General features: G+C 43.0%; 1 protein-coding gene across 19 annotated transcripts in view; it reads right to left on the reverse strand.

Moving 5' to 3' along the window:
• Positions 1-19752, reverse strand: part of DRP2 (dystrophin related protein 2) — a 1527660-nt gene that overhangs the window by 961470 nt on the left and 546438 nt on the right. For 2 of the 19 annotated variants that reach the window (XM_056539150.1, XM_056539151.1), the window contains exon 2: positions 15790-15931. The exons of the other annotated variants lie outside the window; for them this stretch is intronic. The gene's annotated coding sequence lies outside the window, so the exon portion shown is untranslated. The remainder of the gene's footprint in view (positions 1-15789; positions 15932-19752) is intronic. 19 annotated transcript variants of the gene reach the window in all.

The raw sequence follows: 19752 nt of genomic DNA on the forward strand, positions 1-19752 counted from the left end.
GGCGCTGCCGTGCACTTTTGAACACCGACAGGCTCAAGGACTGGCCCACCTTCTCTTGTACAAACTTATGCAGGGCTGATACTGCCTTCTTCGCAAAGAAATGATGGCTTGGGACTCTCCAACTCGGCTCGGCACAAGCCATCAATTCTGTGAAAGGTGCAGAGTCCACCACTTGAAAAGGGAGGGACTGCAACGCCAGCAACTTGGACAGGAGCACATTCAACTTCTGCGCCATTGGATGAGTGGGCGCATACTGTTGTCTCTTGGACATGGCTTGTTGGCGGAATGGCTGAAAAAAAAAGGGAGAAGCAGGAGCGACAGAAGGAGGGTTTGACACACAGCTCCCTTCGGCTGAGGTGGTGGAGCTTTGGCTGGATGAAGGAGGGATCGGATGGCCACTGGGTGATGCAGCAGGCTGGACCACTACATCGGAGCCACGGTTCTCCCAGGCCGCTTTATGGTGGCGAAGCATGTGTTGACGCAGGGCCGTGGTGCCGACATTGGGACCCTGGCCACGCTTCACCTTCTGCCGAAAGATCTTGCATGTGGCTACGTGAACCTCCTGCGGATGCCTTATGAAAAACTTCCACACCGCCGAGTAGCTGATTTTCCCACCCGCAGTCCGCACTAATTGACTTCTACTGGCGCTGTCTCCAGGAACCCCTGTTCCACTACCTCCCAGAAAGATAGGCTGCCGCGAAGCAGGTGGTCTGCCCTGGGCACGTTTGGCTCCTGAATTTCCACTACTGCCACCACGCTGACTGCCTACCGTGCTACCGCCTTGCTGCCTCAAGGGCAACCTGCAACTCTCTTCTGCTGATGATGATGAAGCCCCTTCTGCACCCGGCTCCCAATTGCGATCGGCTTCATCATCATCAACAGGTGTGTGCACGTAACTGATGTCCTCCTCAGGTTCCCCAACAGTGCCTGCTTCAGGACCCTGAACACTTACACCACCTCCCACGTCACTCTCCACATCACTACTTGGCCGCCTAGCGGAGCAAGCGGCGCATGTCTTCTTGCCTTCTTGGCTGTCCAGTAGCTGCTGACTGTCCTCTATTAGATCGTCCTCAGTAAATAGTGGAGCTAAACCCACAGCATAAGATATTTCTTTAGGAGAGGGAACAGCATAGGACAAAGGCAATGGGAGGACAGGGACTGCTCCCGGGCCATGCCAACTAAGAGTTGTGTCTGAGGAACCCACCGACTGTTACTGGGGGTGTCAGATGTCACTTGTGATGATGTGGATGAGCGTGTTAACCAATCGACGATGGCAGATGGGTTGCTGGTGGAGACACGACCGCTGGCTGATAACGGGAGCTCAGGCCTCTCGCTGCGACTCTTGCTGCCACTCGCCCCAAGTCTGCTGCCAACTCTGCCTGAAGTATTTAGGCCTCTGACACTCCTCTGTGCACGTCCTGGCACTTCCCTGCCTGACATACTTAGTGCGTTTACGAGGGTATTACAATACGCTACACTACTCTTTAAACAGTAATTGTCTAGAACAGCAGCAGGTGATTACACACGGCTGTCTTTTCACAGTATGTAGGCCCTTTACAGATTAACAGGTACAAGATGATAATAATATTGTTTGGACTTTGACGGTATGGAGCACCTTGACATATTAACAGGTACTAAATGGTACAATAATTGGATGTACCTATGCAGTATGCACTGACGAGGGCAGTAATATGCGTAACTATACGCAGAAAAAACTCTGTATTTTTGTAAAACAGCAGCCGGTGAATACTATTGTTTGGACTTTGACGGTATGGAGCACCTTGACAGCTTAACAAGTACTAAATGGTACAATACTTGGATGTACCTATGCGGTATGCACTGATGAGGGCAGTAATATGCTTAACTATTAGCAGAAAAAACTCTGTATTTTTGTAAAGCACCAGCCGGTGAATACTATTGTTTGGACTTTGACGGTATGGAGCACCTTGACAGCTTAACAGGTACTAAATGGTACAACACTTGGATGTACCTATGCGGTATGCACTGATGAGGCAATAATATGCGTAACTATACGCAGAAAAAATTCTGTATTTATGTAAAACATCAGCTGGTGAATACGATTGTTTGGACTTTGACGGTATGGAGCACCTTGACAGATTAACAGGAACTAAATGGTACAATAATTGGATGTACTTATGCGGTAAGCACTGATGAGGGCATTAATATGCGTAACTATACGCAGAAAAAACTCTGTATTTAAAAAAAAAAAAAAAAAAAACAGCCGATGAATACTATTGTTTGGACTTGCACAGTATGTAGCCCCTTGACAGATTAACAGGTACAAAATGGTACAAATGCACTACAGTCCACTGAACAATCACATATTTCTGAACAGCAGCAGGACCCAACAGTGCAGCACCACAAAAAAACAAAAAATACAGGGATTAAACCATAAATTGCACTCTGTCACGCAATTCTGAGCAGCAGAAGATTTGTGGAGCAAAAAAAAAAACTCAATTGGGCTGAAAATTGAGGAGATAAGATGCTTCAGAAAGTTCAGGCAGCTTGGAGACCTCTATGAGGCAGCTGACAGGTATCTGCCCCTTTCTGCTGCAATGCTCAATAACGTGAATAGGAGGTTTAGCTATCAATGATCCTTCTCAGTGTGAACAGCAAAGCACTCTGCACTCCTGTCTTTCCCTAATGCGACTAGCAGTTGCAGTGTAACACTGTGGTATGAGCTATTCACACACACGCAGTCCCGTCCTCTCTATCTGAGTGCATAGATGAAATGAAGAGAGGCAAGATGGCCACCGATTATATAGGAGCTGTGACATCACAGGGGTCAGTGAACACTGATAGGTTGCATCTCACATGTGATTCAGGGTCAGCCCGCCTACCTTCATTACCGACGATGTTTCCCGCCCTCCAATAATCCCTTTCCCCATGTACTCACATGTGGATCCGCCATCTCAGGTCTCCAATAGCCTGGAACGCTATTTAGTTTAATGAAGCAATTTGCGCAATCGAATCGCGGCGATATTCGCATTTGTTGTGAATCTAACTTTTCATGAAATTCGTAACGAATTCGGGTTCGTCAACTTCGATTCGCTCATCTCTAGTCATTTTGTATACCCTAAAAAAATGTAAGAGATTGGCGGTGGGAACCCGGCTGTCAATCACAACCAGGGTCCCACCGCAGCTCACGGCAGCATTAATCCCATAGATGCCATGATCAATCCTGATGTTGGTGCTCACCCAACAGAGGCATCACTGCAATAAGATCAACAATTTTTGTATAAATAGCGGAATAAAAAAAGATCAAAAGGTAGCATGTATAGCAAAAATAATAACAATAAAAAGTACAGCTTGTCCTACAAAAATTAAGCCCTCATTCAATGGCATTGGAAGAAAAATAAAAAAAAGTTACAGCTGTTGGAAAATGATAACAAAAAAAGGAAGAAAAGAACTTTGCTCAGAAAAGGAAAAATAACATAAAAAGCTATATAAAATGGATATTGCCATAATTGTACCAACCCACAGAAAAAATATTACATCACTTTTACCGCACAGTGAACACCATAAAATAATAATAATAAAATAAAATGCCAGAAATTCACCAGTTTTTCACAATATTTTGGAATATTTTCACAAAAAATGCTGCATGTGTCAACAAAAAATACACCACTTATATAAAATACAATGTGTCACGAAAAAAACTCTCAGAATCGCTCCACTCAGAAAAAGCCTGTTAATAAAGGTAAAAAATGGGTCCGTCCTTAACCCCTTAAGGACTCGGGGTTTTTCCGTTTTTGCATTTTCGTTTTTTCCTCATTACCTTTAAAAAATCATTACTCTTTCAATTTTGCACCTAAAAATCCATATGATGGCTTATTTTTTGCGCCACCAATTCTACTTTGTAATGACATCAGTCATTTTACCCAAAATTCTACGACGAAACGGAAAAAAAAAAATCATTGTGAGCCAAAATTGGAAAAAAACACAATTTTGTAACTTTTGGTGGCTTCCGTTTCTACACAGTACATTTTTCGGTAAAAATGACAACTTATCTTTATTCTGTAGGTCCATACAATTAAAACGATACCCTACTTATAGCGGTTAGATTTTGTCGTACTTCTGGAAGATATCATAACTACATGCTGGAAAATTTATACGTTTAAAATTGTCCTCTTCTGACCCCTATAACTTTTTTATTTTTCCGGGTATGGGGCGGTATGAGGGCTCATTTTTTGCGCCGTGATCTGAAGTTTTTAGCGGTATTATTTTTGCATTGATAGGACTTATTGATCTTTTTATTCCTTTTTTCATTATATAAACAGTGACCAAAAATGCACTACTTTGGAATTTTTTTGCGCATACGCCATTTACCGTGCGGTTTAATTAACAATATATTTTTATAATTCAGACATTTCCGCACGCGGCAATACCACATATGTTGATTTTTATTTACACAGGTTTTTTTTATGGGATAAGGGGCGTGATTCAAACTTTTATTAGGGGAGGGGTTAAATGATCTTTATTCACTTTTTTTTCTCACATTTTTTTTTTGCAGTGTTATAGCTTCCATAGGGACCTATACCACTGCACACACTGATCTTTTACATTGATCACTGTTTTCTCATAGGAAACCAGTGATCGATGATTCTGCCGCTTGACTGCTCATGCCTGGCACTGAGGCACTGAGCAGTCATTCGGCGATCGGACACCAGGAGACAAGGTAGAAGACCCTGCTCGTGTCCAGCAGCTGTTCGGGACGCCGCAATTTCGAACAGCTCCCTGAGCTAACCGGCATGGTTTCACTATCACTTTAGACGCAGCGTTCAACTTTGAACGCTGCGTCTAAAGGGTTAATAGCGCGCTGCACTGCGATCAGGGCAGCGCGCTAGTAGCCACGGGTGCCGGCCATTGTTAGAGGATGGGCCCGACCCGCTATGACGCGGGGCTATGCCGTGGGCCCCGCGTTTCAGGTCGGGAACGGACTCATGATGTACCGGTACGTCATGAGTCCTTAAGGGGTTAACCCCTTAAGGACTCAGGGTTTTTCCGTTTTTACACTTTCGTTTTTTCCTCCTTACCTTTTAAAAATCATAATCCTTTCAATTTTCCACCCAAAAATCCATATTATGGCTTATTTTTTGAGTCACCAATTCTACTTTGCAGAGACATCAGTCATTTTAAATTCACGACAAAATGGAAAAATCATTGTGCGACAAAATCGAAGAAAAAACGCCATTTTGTAAATTTTGGAGGCTTCCGTTTCTACGCAGTGCATATTTCGGTAAAAATGACACCTTATCATTATTCTGTAGGTCCATACGGTTAAAATGATACCCTACTTATATAGGTTTGATTTTGTCGTACTTCTGGAAAAAATCATAACTACATGCAGGAAAATTTATACATTTATAAATGTCCTCTTCTGACCATTATAATATGAGAGCTCATTTTTTGCACCATGATCTGACGTTTTTATCGATACAATTTTTGTTTTGATCGGACTTTTTGATCACTTTTTATTCATTTTTTAATGGTATAAAAAGTGACCAAAATACGCTTTTTTGGAGTTTGGAATTTTTTTGCGCGTACCCCATTGACTGTGTGTTTAATTAACAATATATTTTTATAGTTCGGACATTTACGCACGCAGCGATACCACATATGTTTATTTTTATTTACACTGTTTTATTTTTTTTATGGGAAAAGGGGGGTGATTCAGACTTTTATTAGGGAAGGGGTTAAATGACCTTTATTAACACTTTTTTTTAACTTTTTTTTTGCTGTGTTATAGGTCCCATAGGGACCTATAACACTGCACACACTGATCTCCTATGCTGATCACTGGCGTGTATTAACACGCCTGTGATCAGCGTTATCGGCGCTTGACTGCTCCTGCCTGGATCTCAGGCACGGAGCAGTCATTCGCCGTTCGGACACCGAGGAGGCAGGTAAGGGCCCTCCCGGTGTCCTGCAAGCTGTTCGGGACGCCGCGATTTCACTGCGGCGGTCCCGAGCAGCCCGACTGACTAGCCGGGATACTTTCACTTTCGCTTTAGAAGCGGCGGTCAGCTTTGACCGCCGCGATCGCCGATGTTTGGTATTAGCCGCGGGTCCCGGCTGTTGATGAGCATCGGGACTGACGCGATGTGATGCGGGGTCGCAGCGCGACCCCGCTTCATATCGCGGGAGCCGGCGCAGGACGTAAATATACGTTCTGCGTCGTTAAAGGGTTATTCATATAATATATATATATATATATATATATATATATATATATATCATGGTGTGTTTATTACTCTTTCATGTTAATCAATTATAACCAACAAACCTACATATCATTATTATAATAACTTTATTATTTTATTATATTGCAAAAGTTACTTCTACCACTACCACTTCTAGAGCTCATCTCTGGAAAATAGTGCAAAATGGTGAATTGCATTGTTCGTATATTGTTGGAAATTCATCATGGTCATAATATTTTAACCCCTTAACGACCACGGATGTAAATGTACGTCCTGGTGAGGAGGTACTTCGCGCACCAGGATGTACTTTACGTCCTGTATATGGCCGCGAGCATCAGAGCGGTGCTCGCATCATGCCCTGCAGGTCCCGGCTGCTATTAGCAGCCCGGGACCCGCCGGTTATGGCGGACACCAGCGATCGTGCTGATATCCGCCATTAACCCCTCATATGCCGTGATCAACACAGATCATGGCATCTGTGGCAATGTGCACAATTAAATGAATGATCGGATTGCCCGCGGAGCTGCTGCAGGGATCCAATCATCTAAAATGGCGGAGGAAGGTATACTCATCTGCCTCCGTCCATCTCCAGGGGTCTTCTGCTCTGGTCTGAGATCGCCGATAACACTGATCAGTGCTATTTCCTATGCAGAGCACTGAAAAGTATTAGCAATCAAGTGATTGCTATAGATAGACCCCTATGGGGGGCCTGGCTTGGCGCTTGCTGGAGATGGTTTCCTGTGAACAGACCTCCGCACTACCAACGCAACTACAGCAACGTCTGACCACTAAAATCCCTATTTTCCTCTCAGGGGACTGCAACAACATTTCCTCATGTCATCTAGATCCCGCAAATGTTATTATGCTGTCCTTGGTACTCTGCGCTTTCAAGATGGTGCTGGCCCATCTTCTCTGGCATGCTCTGAATTCTCAGACTCCCATATCCTTCCTACTCCTCTCCAGTGGCAACTTTAACTACTGCAGGTCCCCTTCTGCCAGCATTGGGTGAAAGGAATGACGGGAGCCATGTTGCCTCACACTCTGCCCCAGCCTCCCCGCTGAGCGTCAACCCACTGAAACAAAGCCAGAGGCTTCATGAGGGGGGCTTGGACTTCGCTTCTGAAAGGGTGAGTGCTATGAGTAACCCAATACCACCTGTTTTGGCAGAATGCTTATTAACCCCTTCAGGACCAAGCCCATTTTGGCCTTAAGGACCAGAGCGTTTTTTGCACATCTGACCACTGTCACTTTAAACATTAATAACTCTGGAATACTTTTAGTTATCATTCTGATTCCGAGATAGTTTTTTTTTGTGACATATTCTACTTTAACATAGTGGTAAATTTTTGTGGTAACTTGCATCCTTTCTTGGTGAAAAATCCGTAAATTTGATGAAAAATTTGTAAATTTTGCATTTTTCTAACTTTGAAGCTTTCTGCTTGTAAGGAAAATGGATATTACGAATATTTTTTTTTTTGATTCACATAAACAATATGTCTACTTTATGTTTGCATCATAAAATTGACAAGTTTTTACTTTTGGAAGACACCAGAGGGCTTCAAAGTTCAGCAGCAATTTTCAAATTTTTCACAATTTTCAAACTCGATATTTTTCAGGGACCAGTTCAGTTTTGAAGTGGATTTGAAGGGTCTTCATATTAGAAATACCCCATAAATGACCCCATTATAAAACCTACACCCCCCAAAGTATTCAAAATGACATTCAGTAAGTGTTTTAACCCTTTAGGTGTTTCACAGGAATAGCAGCAATGTGAAGGAGAAAATTCAAAATCTTCATTTTTTACACTCACATGTTCTTGTAGACCAAATTTTTGAATTTCTGCAAGTGGTAAAAGGAGAAAATTTTGACTTGTGTTTGTAGCCCAATTTCTCTCGAGTAAGCACATACGTAATATGTCTATGTAAAGTGTTCGGCTGGCGCAGTAGAGGGCTCAGAAGGGAAGGAGCGACAAGGGGATTTTGGAGAGTACGTTTTTCTGAAATGGTTTTTGGGGGGCATGTTGCATTTAGGAAGCCCCTATGGTGCCAGAACAGCAAAAAAACAAAAAAAAAACACATGGCATACCATTTTGGAAACTAGACCCCTCGGGGAATGTAACATGGGATAAAGTGAGCCTTAATACCCCACAGGTGTTTCATGACTTTTGCAAATGTAAAAAAAAAAAAAAAAAATTTACCTAAAATGTTTGTTTCCCAAAAAATTTTACATTTTTAAAAAGCGTAATAGCAGAAAATACCCCTCAAAATTTGAAGCCCAATTTCTCCCGATTCAGAAAACACCCCATATGGAGGTGAAAAGTGCTCTACTGGTGCACTACAGGTCTCAGAAGAGGAGTAGTCACTTTCGGCTTTTTGGAAGCAAATTTTGCTCTGGGGGCATGCCGCATTTAGGAAGCCCCTATGGTGCCAGGACAGCAAAAAAATAAACACATGGCATACCATTTTGGAAACTAGACCCCTCGGGGAACGTAACAAGGGGTTAAGTGAACCTTTATACCCCACAGGTGTTTCACGACTTTTGCATATGTAAAAAAAAAAATTTTTTTTTACCTAAAATGCTTGTTTTCCCCAAAAATTTACATTTTTAAAAAGGGTAAAAGCAGAAAATACCCCCCAAAATTTGTAACACAATTTCTCCCAAGTACGGCGATACCCCATATGTGACCCTAAACTGTTGCCTTGAAATACGACAGGGCTCCAAAGTGAGAGCGCCATCCGCATTTGAGGCCTAAATTAGGGACTTGCAAAGGGGTGGACATAGGGGAATTCTACGCCAGTGATTCCCAAACAGGGTGCCTCCAGCTGTTGTAAAACTCCCAGCATGCCTGGACAGTCAACGGCTGTCCGACAATACTGAGAGTTGTTGTTTTGCAACAGCTGGAAGCTCCGTTTTGGAAACAGTGGCGTACCATATGTTTTTCATTTTTATTGGGGAGGGGGGCTGTGTAGAGGTATGTGTATATGTAGTGTTTTTTACTTTTTATTTTATTATGTGTTAGTGTAGTGTAATGTAGTGTTTTTAGGGTACAGTCGCACGGGCGGGGGTTCACAGTAGTTTCTGGCTGGCAGTTTGAGCTGCAGTAGAAAATTTGCCGCAGCTCAAACTTGCAGCCGGATACTTACTGTAAACCTCCGCCCATGTGAGTGTACCCTGTACATTAAAATTGGGGGGGGGGGGGGGGGGGGGAACATCCAGCTGTTGCAAAACTACAACTCCCAGCATGCGCTGACAGACTGTACATGCTGAGAGTTTTAGTTTTGCAACAGCTGTAGGCACACTGGTTATGTATCACTGAGTTTGTGACCTAACTCAGTGCTTCACAACCAGTGTGCCTCCAGCTGTTGCAAAACTACAACTCCCAGCATGTACGGTGCATGGTGTACAGTGACTGCTGAGAGTTGCAGTTTGCAACAGCTGGAGGCACACCGGTCGTGAAACACTGAGTTAGGTAAAAAAAAACTCTGAGTTTCACAACCATTGTGCCTTCAGCTGTTGCAAAACTACAACTCTCAGCAGTCACCGACAGCCAACGGGCATGCTGGGAGTTGTAGTTATGCAACCAGCAGATGCACCACTACAACTCCCAGCATGCACTTTAGCTGTTTGTGCAAGCTGGGAGTTGTAGTTATACAACAGCTGAAGGTACACTTTTCCATAGAAAAAATGTGCCTCCAGCTGTTGCAAAACCATAAATCCCAGCATGCCCATAAGGGAATGCTGGGAGTTGTAGTTGTCTGCCTCCTGCTGTTGCATAACTGCAGCTCCCAGCATGCCCTTTTTGCATGCTGGGAGCTGTTGCTAAGCAACAGCAGGAGGCTGTCACTCACCTCCTGCTGCTGCTCCGGGACACAGGTCAGTTCTGCGCCGCCGCTCCTGTGGCCCCGATCTCAACATTGACGCCGGGGATCGGAGTCCCCAGCTCCTGGGGTCCACGTCCCGCACCCGCTAATGTCCTCCGGAAGAGGGGCGGAGCGGGTTGCGGGAGTGACACCCGCAGCAGGCGCCCTGATTGGTCGGCCGGTAAACCGCCCGACGAATCAGGGCGATCGTGAGGTGGCACCAGTGCAACCTCACCCCTGCAGGCTATGGCTGTTCGGGGCCGTCAGAGACGGCCCCGATCAGCCAGTAATTCCGGGTCACCGGGTCAATTGTCCAGCGATCTGCGGCCATCGCCGACATGGGGGGGGGGGCATAATGACCCCCCTGGGCGATATGCCGGGATGCCTGCTGAACGATTTCAGCAGGCATCCAGCTCCGATCCCCAACCGGCTAGCGGTGGGGACCGGAATTCCCACGGGCGTATGGATACGCCCTCGGTCCTTAAGGACACAGAATGCAGGGCGTATCCATACGCCCTATGTCCTGAAGAGGTTAAGTCAGCCAACCTCTGACACTCCAGTCACAGATTTAACCCTTAAAAATATGCTGCTTGCTCTCTATCAATCTATACATAAAGATGTAGAACAGATGCCGAAGCCCGTGAAAGCAGAATTGGCTGAAGTGCAGCAATGAGTCCTACATGTTGAATCCAAAATGGGAGACTTTGCTTCTTCTCACAATGATTTGATAGATGCCCATTATGACCTGGAATCTGAAGTAACAAACCTCAGAGCTAAGGTAGCCGACCTGGATTTTAGGTCTTGCAGAAACAATGTAAAATTCAGGGGCATCCCCGAGTCTGTGCCCCCATCTGCACTGTAACAATTTCTGCAAGAATAGATTAACCCCTTAAGGACGGACCCATTTTTTACCTCAATGACCAGTCTCTTTAAATGGTAATAACTTTAGAACACTTTTTCTGAGCAGAGCGATTCTGAGATAGTTTTTTGTGACATATTGTACTTTATATAAGTGGTGCATTTTTGTTGACACTTGCAGCATTTTTTGTGAAAAGCCTCAAAATATTGTGAAAAACTGGAAAAATTCTGGCATTTTTTTCATGGTGTACACTGTGCGGTAAAAGTGATGCTATATTTATTCTGTGGGTCAGTACGATTATGGCGATACCCATTTTATATAGCTTTCCATGTTCTTTTTCCTTTTCTGAGCAAAATTATTTTTCTGCCATTCATTTTCCAACAGCCGTAACTTTTTTATTTTTCATCCGATGCCATTGAGTAAGGGCTTATTTTTTTCCACGATGAGCTCTACTTTTTATTGGTATGATTTTTGTGCTACCTTTTGATCTTTTTTATTCCGCTATTTGTGCCAAAATTGGCGAATTTTGCGCTTTTTCTGATGCTTTTTTTAACGTCGTTCACCACACAGGATAACTTACATTATAGTTTTATAGTACACATCATTACGGGCGTGGCAATACCTATAATGTATATGATTTGTGTGAAGGGAAGCGTCATATAATCATATTTATATCGATCTATCTCACATCAACCTATGCCCTATAAATGACCTTTATAATAATGTCTATAGAAATGTTGTACAAACAGATATATTTCTTACATGACTTGGGGCATGTCATAAAATGCTATATAATGGTCAATAGATCAGGGGCATACTTTGGGATGTGTTGTAAAACATTCTGACCTAACCTGTCTAATGCACATATCATGGTAGCCTTTGGATATCTGGCCAGGTCATAGAGAGGCCAAAGCATAGGTGGCATTGTCTACAAACATTCTCAGGTATGTGCCCACCAAACCTGTGTTGGTGCCTGGGGATATCTGGCCAGATAGGAGGGTCTTAGGACATTGTATAAAGTTAGCTATATATACCAAGCTGGATGGAAGGGAGGGAGTCATCCTGAGAGGGCAGTCACCATAAAGAGGGAGCAACTCCATGAGGCAGTGAGGGTCCAGGCCCAAGAAAGATAGACTGCTGTCCTGCCTCATCTCCTACACCAAGGATCCAAACACTCTGATAATCTGCTAAGTATAATCCTGGGCACCTTCTTTCCTCTCTACCTTTACCCCAACTTCTCTCTCTTAGTCTAACCCTATCCTTTCACTTATTCCTTTCCACTCCTCTCTACCAAGACCCTGCATTAACCCCTTCTATCCCTGTTAACGTATCAAGCATTGACCCTCTCATTGCCATCACAAACTCCTATAGCCCTAGGGACAGAAAGCTGTTCTGGATTGAGTGCTTGTGTGAGTGTATTGGTGTGTAATTAGGTGGGCCGGAAAGATATTGTATTGGGTTAATTGTAATGTAACTAGTATAATGTTAATGTATTGAAGTTGTCGTAGCCATTGTTGTATACACTGAGATACACTGATATTATACGGATATAGATATATGTTAGCTAAAGTTATATAGTGTATTAGTGAATTAACCTTTGTATTATTAACCCTGTGTTGGGAATTACTTAAACCGTACAATTTACATAGGGAAACTAGAGAAGGTTGTTAACACTTGAAAAAGGAAGGAAGGAAGGACGAATAGTATACAATATTTATATCAATATTTATACATATCCTTTAACATTAATATATCCATTTACATTGGCAAGTCTTAAACCAGGGTATTACATCCTTTAACATTAGCGAGCCTGGCCCGACTGTTTTTTATTTATTTCTTTGTGTTTTTGTTTTAGTAGGATTGTGGTATATTGTGAACTAAGATAGGCAGAGAGGCGTGGACAGGTAACATACGTACACGGTGAAGTGTTATGTTATACTGTGTGTCTAGACCTTGAAGTTTGGACAAATAACATAGTTTTGTTTAAAACAGGACACAGAAATATATTTAGGAACAGCGAACCTATTTGTTTTATTTATTTTTTCCTCTAAGGTGTTAACAATTTTTTTTTCCTTTGCGGCGAAACGGAGAACGATTCACTAAGTAAAAGAATTCCATACACATACTTTCAAGCATAGATGGTAGTGTTCCTAAGGTGACATCCAGCTGGTCGGGAAAAGGCGTTCCGGAAGAAAAGGACCTTTTTCAAGCAGCACGAAAGGGACGAGAAGGACAACACTGACCAAGATGGCCATGGAAAACATAAGTATGGACTTTTCCACACTAAAAGATTTGGCACAACATAGTAGTTTTGACCCTATACCCCCACCACATACAAATCAGCAGAAATGTTATGGTCCGTTTTATTAGATCAAGCATTTAAATATGATAAAATGCATATTAGCAAAAGATGTGTTCTAAACAAAACTTCTAAACGGATTAAGATGTTAGCAAAGCTAGTGTATTGCTTTGAGGACACAATTTGGAAGCATGAACACAGTGAAACAATTGCTGCTAACAGGAAGGCAAACATGGTAGCTGATATACATAATTATCACTGCCTTAGCTGCTTAGATAAAGTGAAACAAGTGTGTACACTGGAATACCAGTTAGAAGAAGCCCAGTGTACAATTGAAAGAGGCAAGGAAATGTGTATGTTGGAATCAAAACTCTCTGACCAAGAGAGGTATTGCCCTGACATGGACAAAGAGCTTCTTCAATTGTACACTGAGATCAATCAGTATAGAACTAGAATGGCATCTACTGATGCCATGATAGCAACACTTAGGGAAGATCTGGCTGCAAAATCGCAGATGATTGCAAACCTGCAGCAGAACATCACTAATCTGTCTCGGCCTAGTGCACATAGCAAGTTGCCCTTGCCAACGAAACAAGTCTGTGTAATGGAGTTGGCAGAGGGGGAGACAGGAGCAATGGCTCCAGTGCCTGATGGGGATCGAATGCATTCAATCTACAAGTCTGGATGACAGGCAACAAGTGGAGCGAGGGTTATCATGTTCTCCAACACCTATGGAGAATATGGATAACAGTCCCGGTAATAGGGAGGGAACAAGTGTGCTATTTGGTAGCGGATGGGAAACTGTAAACTCAGCTTCCAGTCTACCAAGGCAAACAAGAAGGGTACCGAAATTTTATCCTCCACAACGTTATGGAAAGGATAAATTTCCTGTTAAAGATCTGCAAAGAGATCCCTAGTTATGATCCCAATGTAGATCCATTTACCTCATGCAACATTTTTGAGGAGCATTGCAACAAGTTTTCAGTGGCCCCACAAAATTGCATGGAGTTGTTTAAATTGTAGTTGCCTACACACCTTATCTAGAGGTTTGAGGCAAGAGGGAAAATGGACCCCAAAAATGGCAAATTTCATAATGAGGAAGAACGCCTTTCAAAACTTACGAAATTAGCAACTGGCCATTGGGATGTTACCCCGGATATCCTGACTAAATTCAAACCCGTCCTCTAAAGCACTAGGGATATGAAAAAAAAAAATGAGTGAATAGAATGTGGATCCAATTGTTTTAGTTTATTATGTAGAATAATATAGTATACAGCCAATCACCTGGCAGGGCCCTGGCAGGTGAAAGGCAATAAAATGTTAAAATATTAATAAAAAATAGCACAAAACTACAAAAGATAAATTAAATTAATATACGCTGTAAAGATAAAAAGTCTCTTTTCAATGATCACAAGTCTCCTTGTGAACAGGTGCGGTCACTGAAGAAAAAGCCTGTGGCTTTGAAACGCGTCCGACCTTGTCTAAAGCACAAAGACATTAGGTATATATCCGCTCAATTACCAACTTGCAACTGCTGGATGCCTGCGGTATCGGGACCACCATTATGCGCGCACTGCTAGCGCATCATTGGGACACGCACCTGTTGTCGGTTACTCATTTGCAGCCCCGGACGGCAGAGCTCCTGGAATCCACTCCTGGACACTACTCCGTTAGGCCGGACGCCTCTCCGTGCCAGCCCAGGACATTCGAAGCCCCCGGAGAGCCACTCACCCCGACCGGAATACAGACAGGCACTGCATCCATCGCGGCTGTTGAGGAGGGTGAGTGGTGCTGTGCACCGCGATACATTTGCTACAATTATACTTACCGGTTCAGCTTACTTGCTACTGCATCCAAGACCACAACACTGTTGCAGGACTTATAATTGATTTACCCCTGATAAAGTGTTACTATTGAGTCTCTGCAAGACTATATGATACTTGTGACACTCCAGGCATCCGCGCTATATTGGTGATTTTTAGCATACAGCATTGATGGATTCTATTTCTTCTCAAGGAGACTTGTGATCATTGAAAAGAGACTTTTTATCTTTACAGCGGATATTAATTTAATTTATCTTTTGTATTTTTGTGCTATTTTTTATTAATAGTTTAACATTTTATTGCCTTTCACCTGCCAGGGCCCTGCCAGGTGATTGGCTGTATACTATATTATTCTACATAATAAACACAATTTTATTTTTACTAAAACAATTGGATCCACATTCTATTCACTCATTTTCTTTTTTCATATCCCTAGTGCTTTAGAGGACTGTTTTTTATATATTTTATATATACATTTTTTTTTCCTATATTAGATTAGGCCCCTTGGGTGGGGGTACCACCTTTAACCTCAAGCACTATACTCTCTCTATATCATAAGTGAGCTACACATTATTATCTTTTCCTTAAATTCAAACCCACCATACATGATGAACCGTTGTCTCTGTGTGGGAGGTTTGAAGCAATGTACAGGAAGGTAACAAAAGATCAAGGTATAGGAGTTCCACAAGGAATGGTGCGTATGTTTGTGGAAAGATTGCCTTACCTGGAGACTGCGATCCGGTTAAGTGCAGCGAAAGAATCTTCACTCACGGATGCAGCTATGATTATTGAGCAATACAGACGAGATCAACTGGACAATAGAAAGTCTGTGAAAGTTAGGGAGCGTGGGAATGTCACCGTTAGATCTAAAGAAGAACAGAGACACCATGCTAAGCCATACAGTCCTGTCTTTCCCACAACTCCACCATTGGAAAAAAGCAGTCAGGACACATTCGTTGTTTCCTGTGTCTGCAATATGGGCACATGAAAAATGTCCACACGGTTACATAGTTACATAGTTAGTACGGTTGAAAAAAGACATACGTCCATCAAGTTCAACCAGGGAATTGAAGGGTAGGGGTGTGGCGCAATATTGGGGAAGGGATGGGATTTTATATTTCTTCATAAGCATTAAAGGGGTATTCCAGGCAAAACCTTTCCAGGCTCCGGAAAGTTAAACAGATTTGTAAATTACTTCCAATAGTTATTAGCTTCTGAAGTTTTCTGTCTAACTGTTCAATGATGATGTCACGTCCCTGGAGCTGTGCATGATGGGAGAATATCCCCATAGGAACTGCACAGCTCCCGGGACGTGAGTCATCAGAGAGCAGTTAGACAGAAAACAACAACTCAACTTCAGAAGCTAATAACTATTGGAAGGATGAAGATTTTTTAATAGAAGTAATTTAAAAATCTGTTTAACTTTCCGGAGCCAGTTGATATATAAAAAAAAGTTTTGGCCTGGAATACCCCTTTAATGTTATTTTGTTCATGGAATGTATCTAACCCTGTTTTAAAGCTGTTAATTTTTCCTGCTGTGACCAGTTCCTGAGGTAGACTGTTCCATAAGTTCACAGTTCTTATGGTAAAGAAGGCGTATCTCCCCTTGAGACTAAACCTTCCTACAAAACACTTGCCCAAGATAAAACTAGCAATAATAATGGTTTCAAAGTGAAACCCATTAATGCCAAACAACATGGGGTACAGACAGAAAAGAATTCGGAGCATTTACAATGGCAAACTAAACATGTTGCACTTGTAAATGTCCCAAGCAAACCAGTTGAAAAACCATTAAAGGGTAGAAGCTATGCAGAATGTTCCAGCTGAACATTCTCAAGTGGCAGTATGTACCACAGAGGTACCTACTGGGAGTCTGGTGCACCTTGACTGAAGGTTAGGGATCCCTAAACATCTGGCTGCAATATGCAACATCATATTGGATTCTTCAGGTAGACCCCCATTGAAGCCAGAATAAAAAATCAGAACACAAAGATCATGCTTGACACTGGTGCGGAAATTTCCATCACTAATCTTCACCCCAACAGCCCTCAGTGTGTGGTGATCGGATTTGATCACCAACAAGGGGGGGTGAGAGCCCACAGAATAGAGGAAGTTGTCATCCAGATTGCCAGACATATGACACTGAAGATACCAATGTGGTATTACCCATGTTCCGATAACATAATTGGTACCGATGTAATGACATAGAATGGATGGATCATTGATTTGGCAAACTGCATTGTGTGGAAGGGTCCTAGACAAGCAAAGGTGTGTGTCATACAATGCCAGTGTCTGGGACCACCCCTGCAATTGAAAACTCCTGCAACATGCTGGAACACAAATGGCCAGAGGTTTGACATAACCTAACCTAACTTAGACCTTGAACCTATTGTGTATGAACATCCATGCTTGTGGGCCCAAAGTAAAAATTACTGCGGGGAAATGGTAGGTGTTCAGGTTGATATCCAAGGGCCAGACCCACCACCTCAGCGACAATACCGCTTTCCACCAGAGGCAATGGAGTCAATACTGGACACAGTCCAGGATTTGAAAGAAAGGGGCATGGTCATAGAGGGCAATTCTACATGCAACAATGCTCTCTGGCCTGTGAAAAAGAAGGACATTAATTCTTTCAGATTGACTGTAGACCTAAGAGTCCTTAACAAATACACCCCATGTCTGCCCCAGTAGTTGCACAGATTCCCGACATAATGGCAAGAATAAGAGGCAAAAGTCACGTATTCTCGACCATTGATGTTGCCAACGGGTTCTTCTCCATTGAACTGACAAAGAGCTGTAGGTACAAGTTTGCTTTCACTGTGGGGGACAAAGAGTACATGTTTTGTGTACTCCCTCAGGGGTTTCACAGCAGCCCTACATACTTTCACCAGGCATTGGTGGCCGTACTAAGTGTGTTTTCACGGCCAGAATGTCTGCTGCAATATGTAGACGATTTGCTCCTTCAGACAGAGACCATGGAAGAGCACTTGGCTATATTGAGGAAACTGTTGGGACTCCTGGTCCAAGCAGGGCTCAAACTGAACCCTCAAAAGGCAAACTTGGCTAGGTCAGAAGTAACCTTCCTTGGCGTCCAAATTTCACATGGAGGCAAAGGCTTCATGGCTGCCCACGTGGAAACCATGGTGAAACTACCCAGACCAGGTACTCTTCAGGACCTGCGCAAGTTCCTGGGGGTAGCCAACTTTATGAGAGAGTTCATAGAGGATTTTGCTGGGAAAGCGAAGCCGCTGTATGAGCTTCTCAGAGGGGAAGAACCTTCCTTGAAAGTCTGGTCCGAACCACAGGAAGATGCATTTTCAACTCATCGCAGGAAAGACAGCGGGAGCTTAGGGAGTTAAATGCATGGCTTAAGTCGTGGTGTAAGGGGGAAGGGTTTGGGTTTTTAGAGCACTGTGCTGACTTTTCATTGGGGTACAAACTCTATTCTACGGATAATTTGAACCTAAATGGAAGGGGGTCCGCTGTGCTGGGGGAGAGAATCCTGGAAGGGGTAGCAGAGTATTTAAATTAGGTGAGTGGGGGGAGGATAGTAAAGCAAAGAAAGCAGACAGTGGGATGAATAGGTTAGAGAGGGGTCAGGACATAATGGTGGGTGGAGAGGAGTCCTGTGGGGGGAGGTTAAGAGCAGTGGATAAGGAATTCCATGGGTTACAAACCAGTCGTAAAAATAAATGTAGCCAGAAAAATTGTAATCCCAATAATTCAAAAAATTCCATTAGCCCCAATAACTCAATAACTACAATAAGCCCCATTAACTCAAAAAAATACCATTAGCCCCAATAACTTAAATAATAACGTTAGACCCAATAACTCAATAAATCCCATTAGCCCCAATAACTTAAATAGTACAATTAGCCCTTATAACTCAAAAAATAACATTAACCCCAATAACTCTGAAAATCCCATTAGTGAGACTATATGTGTAAAACTTAATGGAAATATAAAGTGTATGTTCACAAATGCCAGAAGCCTAGCAAATAAAATGGGGGAGCTTGAGGCCTTGATACTGGAGGAATATATTGATATAGTTGGGGTCACTGAGACATGGCTGGACTCCTCGCATAACTGGGCTGTTAATCTGCAGGGGTTTAAATTGTTTCGCAAGGAGAGAATGAACAGAAAAGGTGGTGGAGTCTGTCTGTATGTAAGAAGTGGTATGAAAGTCAGTGTGAACGATGCCATAGTGTGTGATGATTCTGAGGATGTGGAATCATTGTGGGTAGAATTACAAAAGGAGGGAAACATTGAAAAAATAGTATTTGGTGTAATCTACAGACCCCCTAATATCACTGAAGTGATAGAAGGTCAGCTGTATAAACAAATAGAGAGGGCCGCCCGGGCAGGTACAGTGGTAATAATGGGAGATTTTAACTATCCAGATATAGATTGGGGTCGGGGGTTGGCTAAAACTACAAAGGGGCGACAATTCCTAAATTTATTGCAGGAAAATTTTATGGGCCAGTTTGTGGAGGACCCAACAAGAAGTGATGCCTTGTTGGATCTGATCATTTCCAACAACGCAGAGCTGGTTGGTAATGTAACTGTGCGGGAAAACCTTGGTAATAGCGACCACAATATAGTTACTTTTGACTTAAAATGTAGGAAACAAAGACAGACGGGGAAGGCAAAAACATATAACTTTAAAAAGGCAAATTTCCCTGGGCTG

Source organism: Hyla sarda, chromosome 9, assembly GCF_029499605.1.
Source record: "Hyla sarda isolate aHylSar1 chromosome 9, aHylSar1.hap1, whole genome shotgun sequence".
Classification (NCBI taxonomy): Eukaryota; Metazoa; Chordata; class Amphibia; order Anura; family Hylidae; genus Hyla; species Hyla sarda.